Genomic DNA, 7,467 nt, shown 5'->3' with positions numbered 1-7,467 from the left:
TTGGCTTTGTGAAATGTTGTCACCAGTCCAGAGTAAATGAAGATGTGATTCCTTAGAAATAATACTACATCTCCGTTTCCACCTATACCGTCCAGTTAGTGTTTTTAAAAATTAATTTTCCCCTTTGTCTATACGTTTTAAGACTCTGGCTTCATGTGAAAGAAATTGCTTCACCACAGCACTGACGCTTTTCCCATCTTGCACCCTCCATCTCCTCCCCTCCAGCCTTACCCTGACCACCCTCCCCTCTGCCTAGCACCTATGGACAGGGGCCAGGCCATGCGGTGATGAGCAGCGATGTGGTCCTGCCTGGCCTTCTGTTTCTGGGATGTGGCTTTGGACAAGGCTGCTAGGATGCTGCAAAGAGGACATCACGGGTCTGGGATGCGTGGATGGCAGAGTGGAGCCCCTTTACGGTCTTACTCCACCAATGGGTGGTCTCAGTGTGGTAGGGCTTAGGGTGGATTTTCAAGGCTTTCTTATTATCATCTGCTCACAGATCAAGGGTTCCTCTGATACCATCTTTCGTGGACGCCTTAAGGGGGTTGAACTCCTTGTGTAGGAATGGCCGCTCTGGGGCCTTCCTGTGCGTCTCTGGATCAGCAGAGAGCCTGGGATGCTGAACTCAATCACAGAATCAAGCTTCTCTTTCCTCTTCTCCATGAGGTCACCAAGCCTTTCTGCCTGCCTCACAGTCTGAGGGAAGCCATCTAGAAGAATACCATTTCTACATGGAGAGATCTCCCAATTCTTCTCAATGAGCTCCGTGACCGTTTCATCACTCACCAGTTTTCCAGCATCTATAGTTGCCTTCAGCTTTTCTCCCAGTTCTGAGCCAGAAGACCCTTAGCTTGTCCCCAGTAACCAAATGGCAGACACAGAAATTTTCAGTAGATTTGGGTGCCTGGGAATGCTTGCCGGCTCCAGGTGGCCCAGGTACCTTGGGACAATCTTGAGTTGGTGCCACCTCAGGCACGTTGGTGGCCTCCGAAGCCTCTCACTGATCGTCCTGCACCCATGTTGCTCTTTTTAAAATGATAGATAAGCCCTCAGTCTAACCACTTCTTTGGGTTTTCACTTCTTTTCTATAGAGTCTCCATGTACATAAAATATGTATGCCTTTCTCCTCTTAAACTGTCTTTTGCCAGTTTAATTTGCATGTCTCAAATACAGAACCTAAACGCATAGAGGAAAAGGTTCTCATTCCTTTTAGCATAAAATACCTTCTTGTGTGTGGTGTCATAAAGTTGGAAAAGGTATTAAAGTTGAAAAAATTTAAACAGTTCTTAAAATAAATTTCACAGTATCTTGCTTATAGTAGAGAATGGCTATCTATAAATAGCTCTCAGATAGCTGTTCTTTCAGCCCAGCAAAGCAAGATCCCTAAAGCTCATAATGAGTAAGAAATGATTGCTTCCTTCTTTCTTATCTTCCTCCCTTACTCTCTCTCCCTCCTCTTTCTGCCTTCTATTCTGTTGAAAACCCCAACTGAAAACATACTTGATCCCTCAGTGTTCTTAGGTGCCAGAACTTAAAGTATGCATGTCTCTCTCTAGGAGTTTATAAATGATGGTGTGCAGACAACTGCAATAAAACAAATGGTCGTGATAATACTGACTTCCTAACGGTGTAATTTCATAGGTGGCAAAAAGGCTTTCCCATTGAGAAATATTTCCTGGTGAAATGAACAAAGTCTTTGGAGTTAGACGTCTGTGCTTGTTCACTTGTGTCTGACTCTTTGCAACTTCATGGACTTTAGCCCACCAGGCTCCTCTGTCCGTGGAAATTTCTAGGCAAGAATACTGAAGTGGGTTGCCATTTCCTCCTCCAGGTGATCATCCTGACCCAGAGATGGAATCCTCGTCTCTTGCATCTTCTGCACTGGCAGGTGGGTTCTTTCCCACTGCTCCACCCGGAGAGTTAGATGAGTGTGAGTTTAAAGTTTGTCTCTTCCTCTTGTCAACAGAGGCAAATCTCTTAACTCTTGCTAAACCTCAAGGTCCTCATTTGCAAATTAATCATGACTCAGAAATTCTTTGAGAATTAAAGATTTTTAAAATCACGTAGCCCAGGTTTTGCATTTGGTAAATATTATTCTCATTCTTTATTATTACTTGAAGTTTCACAATAAAAACTACAGAAGGTTAGGTCTGGTAGAATTTACTTTTAAAGAAAACCAAGTTTTGGTTCATCATGTTAAAGTTAAAAACACCAACAAGACAAAATTAAAAAAAAAATATGAAGCTTAGAATGGGCAAGGATATACAGTGATTAGTTCAGGGTTACGGGTTACACAAGTTGAAAGTAAAAGACTCAACTACATGAGATCAATTCTTTAAGACTTTATCCCCTTTCAAAATTCAAATTACCTCAGAGAGAGATAACATCCTGAGTCTGGTTATCAGTTATAATTTAATGCTACTGTTTATAGACCCATTAAAGCATTTCCTGAGATAATCATAACTTTTATATTTCATATAAAATCAGGAGCTATAGATAAAGATGAAACAAATCACATACTCTGAGGGAAAAAAAAATAGCAGGAAGAGGGTCCATGTCATTCACCAAGAGAGAGAGGGAGAGTCTCTGCTAGGCATTTTCCTGTGGTATTGGATTGCCTTTTTTTTCCTTTTTACTCCTTTGATAATATGAGATAGATGACATTATCTCCATTTTGAAGAAAAGATCTGAAGTTCGGTGAGAAATTTGGTGATGAGCAATAGAATCTGTTCCCAGCAGTGTGTCAGCTTGATTTCAAATCCCATGGTATTCCCAATGTAGCAGAATGCCTTCAGCCAAGTCTGGCTTCCTAAGTAACAGCTCTAAAGTGAAAGTGAAAGTGTTAAGTCACTCAGTCCTGTCTGACTCTCTGTGACCCCATGGACCGTGGCCTGCCAGGCTCCAGTGTCCATGGAATTCTCCAGGCAAGAATACTGAAGTAAGGTCAACCTTGTTGCTCCACCCAGCTTGTAGATCCAACATAACTTGATAGGCATTTTTGGGGGGAATCTAGAAGAAAGAGATTCCTTTGATAGAAAGGATCATACCCAAAAGAAAACAGGAGCTTAAACTTAAAACAAAAGTAGAAAAAAACTTAATTAGACCTAATACATAAGAAAAGGGCTTTCTTCGTGGCTCAGCTAGTAAAGAATCTAACTGCAATGTGGGAGATCTGGGTTTGACCCCTGGGTTGGGAAGATCCCCTGGAGAAGGGAAAGGCTACCCACTCCAGTATTCTGGCCTGGAGAATTCCATGGACTGTATAGTCCATGGGGTCGCAAAGAGTCGGACACGACTGAGTGACTTTCACTTCACTTCACTTAAGATAAAAGCAGACTATATCTATTTACTCTTACAACTATCAGATCAGAAGTTTTGCCTCCCAAATCTCTTCTGTCCTCTTTGTCATTAATAGAGACACACTTCTTGGGGTTTATCATAACAGTCATTCTTAAATTTATGTAGCACTTGATACTTTGCATTTCTTTGTTAGCACCTCTGGTTTCAGTGACAATCCCCATAGACAAGATAAGAAGGCAATTGAGGCTTTTTATTTTCCAGGCTTCCAGATCTGGTTAGAGTTTTAGGAAGAGTGGTAGAGAGGATGAAAGCAAAGTGGAGGGGACTTAGGGGCATGACACGAGCAGTTAAAAGGGCAGTCTGTCTCCTATATCGATTTCTTACAGTGAGCCTTGTTGGGATGAATGAGTAGGAGAAAATCTAGATAGGCTCTACACTTAGGCCTTAGTAACCCAAGTGTTTGCTCTGTTCAACTTCATTGTAAAAGAGTATTGTTTATTTTGTGATTATGCCTTTGAAGTAAACATAATCATAATCATTACCCACAATCATAGATTGAACAGATATTTTTTCATGTGGGGGGGGACACAGAGAAACAAAGTGATTCCCAATTCCCGAAAGGTGGTAAGGATCAGAAATAGCTCAAGTTCATCTTGTTTACCTTGTAACTTGGTGCATCAGACCAAGTAAATTACTGCATGCTTGTAGAAGACTGTGTTACTTTTCAGTAACACCTTTTATATATACTTTTTATATCCTGATTTGTTCCTGAAAGTGAAAGAAAGTGAAAGTGTTTCAGTTTTGTTTGACTCTCTGAGACCCCATACACTATACAGTCCATAGAATTCTCCAGGCCAAAATATTGGAGTGGGTAGCCTTTCCCGTCTCCAGGGGATCTCCCCAACCCAGGGATCGAACCCAGGTCTCCCACATTGTACGCGGATTCTTTACCAGCTGAGTCACAAGGAAAGCCCAATTTGTTTCCTATGGTACTACAAATGTGGAGGGTTATATACCTTTGTCTATTGAACCCATCCATATTCATATGACTTTCTTTGACCAATAAAATTTTGTCAGATGTGACATGTGGCATTCCATGAAATTGCTTTAGGAACTGGTATTTGGTTCGTATCTATCTCTGCTTTCTCTGCATCTGCGATCAGGGAAGAATAAGGTGAGATGAAATCTCTGTCAAACTGGTCAATGAGTGTCCACAGTCAGCAGAACCCTCTTATGAGTCTGCCGCAGAAGCCTCTTATGCATGTGCAATAATAGTGTGAGTAAAACACTTATTGTTTCAAGCTGTTGAGTTTTCAGACTATTTATCATTGCAGCATAACCTCACGAAACCTGACAGACTGTCTAAGTAATATTTCCTAAATAAATGAATAACAACCTAATGCAATGGACAGAGGAACCTGGTGGGCTATAGTCCATGGGGTTGCAAAGAGTTGGAAATGACTGAGTGACTAACACACCACACACTCACACACACAACCTTTTTTAAATGTCTAATATTCACAGTTGACTTGCTATTTGCTATAAGAAGTTAAAAGTTGAATGCTACATTTTGCAAATAATTTATGAATATACTTAGAAAGCATAATTTATAAATTATAAATTATAATCCTATCTTGGACTCAGGAGCAGTTTCATTGAGTAGTTACTAGGCAACAGGGTTTTTGTAAGGTTACAATAAGCATGTGAAAGGAAAGGAGTTAATTTACTAATTCTTTAAATATTTACTGAGTTCCTACTGTGAGTCAGACATTTTGTTTAACATTTCCCATTATTCAAACATATCATACATGAGCCTGTGAGCAGTTATTGTTTAATTTTCGTAGGGAGCTGCCAGGTGAATTCAATCCTAGCATTTAGGGAAGAGACTCTATTTTAATCCATTCCATTGTTTCCCTCCCCCAAGGAGGATAAATGCCCACTGCGAGACATTTACACTTAAAGACACTCTGATTATTAAGGCAAAGTTGATAGCTTTAATGTTAGTGGAGAGGATCTTTAAAGTTTATACATCCACCGATAAGGGCCAATCAGTTCCTTTTCAGAGCAGAAGTTTATTGAATCAAAACGTCAGAAAAAGTCAAGGCTGGGAAGAATCAGAGGACACATCATTGATTATGAGGCTTGGGGAAAAGGAAAGCTCTGGTCCTGAGTGGAACTAAAGAAGCAGAGGAGCACAGCTGCAGGAAAATAGGCAATGTGGACCAATTAAGGCATTTTGAAAATTTCAGCTTCCAAGACTGGATGCTGTTGAGCTGAGCAAGAGAATGGAAATTGCTTTTTCTTAGAATTGGGGGAGGGGAGTTAATACTTCTGGTAAAAGTAAGATGAGCAAGGTGAGCAAGCGGTTTGTGTTGGAAGTGACCCTGGAAATCCCTCAGATATCTCTGATTGAGAAACTTGTGTAGTGAGCCCTCATGAACTAGCCAGGCTCACGTAAGCAAACAGATTTTTGTGGTCATCCCTGCAACTAAAGACAACATCACGCTCACAGGGTATGATGTATAGAATCTTTGTAGGAAATCCACTTGAGAAGATTAGTTATTTGGGTAATTATCAGAATATTTTAAGTAAAGCTATCTAAAAGATAACAAAAAGCCATGGAGAAACCATTTAAATTATCTGGAGATTCTCACTGCCTTTGATCCTGTCTTTATCTCCTCCATGAAGGATAGATAACAACTGTACACACTCTATTCAACTGATTGTAAATTCTACCCACTCTTCTCAGCCTATTTTAAGTTTTGCCTCCTTTAAGGATCTTGCCTGCTGCCTTAAACTGGGTATAATTTCTTTCGGTAAACAGTTGTAAAATTTGAAATGTAACTTATCATGGATGCCCTTTACAACTGCATGGAAGGCCCAAAGATACTAGAACCATCATCTTACTGTATCCCACACAGAGCTTAGCATGGTGCTATGTATATAATAAGTGCTTCATTAATATTAATTGGCTTTAATCTTATGTTTTGTTTATAAAATTATAAATTTAAGGTTGTGAGAAATTTCTTTGGCTAGTATATGATGGAGTTTCTTAAAAAAATGGAAATGCAGTAATATTTGATGGTCAAAATTTAAACCTACAAGTGGTACTTTTTGAGTTTCAATGATACATACTGCTCAGTTCAGTTCAGTTCAGTTCAGTCACTCAGTCATGTTTGACTCTTTGTGACCCCATGGACTGCAGCACACCAGGTTTCCCTGTCTATCACCAACTCCTGGAGCTTGCTCAAACTCATGTCCATCGAGTCAGTAATGCCAACCAACCATCTTAGCCTCTGTTGTCACCTTCTCCTCCTGCCTTCAATCTTTTCCAGCTTCAGGGTCTTTTCCAATGAGTTGGCTCTTTGCATCAGGTGGCCAAAGTATTGGAGCTTCAGATTCAGCTGAATCCTAAATCCTAAATCCTTCCTTTAGGATTGACTGGTTTGGCCTCCTTACAGTCTAAGGGACTCTCAAGAGTCTTCTCCAGTATCACAGTTCAAAAGCATCAATTCTTCAGCATTCAGCTTTCTTTATGGTTCAACTCTCACATCCATACATGACCACTGGAAAAGTCATAGCTTTGACTATACGGATTTTATCAGTAAAGTAATGTCTCTGCTTTTTAATATGCTGTGGAGGTTTGTCTTTTCTTCCAAGCTTTTCTTCCAGGGAGCAAATATCTTTTAATTTTGTAGGTGCAGTAACCATGTGCAGTGATTTTGGAGCCCAAGAAAATAAAGTCTATCACTGTTTCCATTGTTTCCCCATCTATTTGCCAGGAAGTTATGGTACCAGATGCCATGATCTTAGTTTTCTGAATATTGAGTTTTAAGCCAGTTCCTTCACTCTCCTCTTTCACGTTCATCAAGAGACTCTTTAGTTTCTCTTTGCTTTCTGCCATAAGGGTGGTGTCACCTGCATGTCTGAAGTTACTGGTATTTCTCCTGGCAATCTTGAGTCAAGCTTGTGGTTCATCCAGCCCAGCATTTTGCAAGATGTACTCTTCACGTAAGTTAAAAAAGCAGGGTGACAATATACAGCTTTGACATACTCCTTTCCTGATTTGGAACCAGTATGGTGTTCCATGTCTGGTTCTAACTGTTGCTTCTTGACCTGCATACAGGTTTCTCAGGAGGTAGGTAAGGTGGTCTGGTATTCCCATCT

At 40.4% G+C, this 7,467-nt stretch overlaps 1 pseudogene; it reads right to left on the bottom strand.

Moving 5' to 3' along the window:
- Positions 1–227: 227 nt before the first annotated feature.
- Positions 228–7,467, bottom strand: part of LOC136168729 (adenylate kinase 2, mitochondrial pseudogene) — an 84,648-nt pseudogene continuing 77,408 nt past the window's right edge.

Source organism: Muntiacus reevesi, chromosome 5 (genome assembly GCF_963930625.1).
Source record: "Muntiacus reevesi chromosome 5, mMunRee1.1, whole genome shotgun sequence".
In the NCBI taxonomy this organism is placed as follows: Eukaryota; Metazoa; Chordata; class Mammalia; order Artiodactyla; family Cervidae; genus Muntiacus; species Muntiacus reevesi.
Note: the sequence above shows the minus strand (reverse complement) of the source record. Positions and strands in the feature narration are given on the sequence as shown.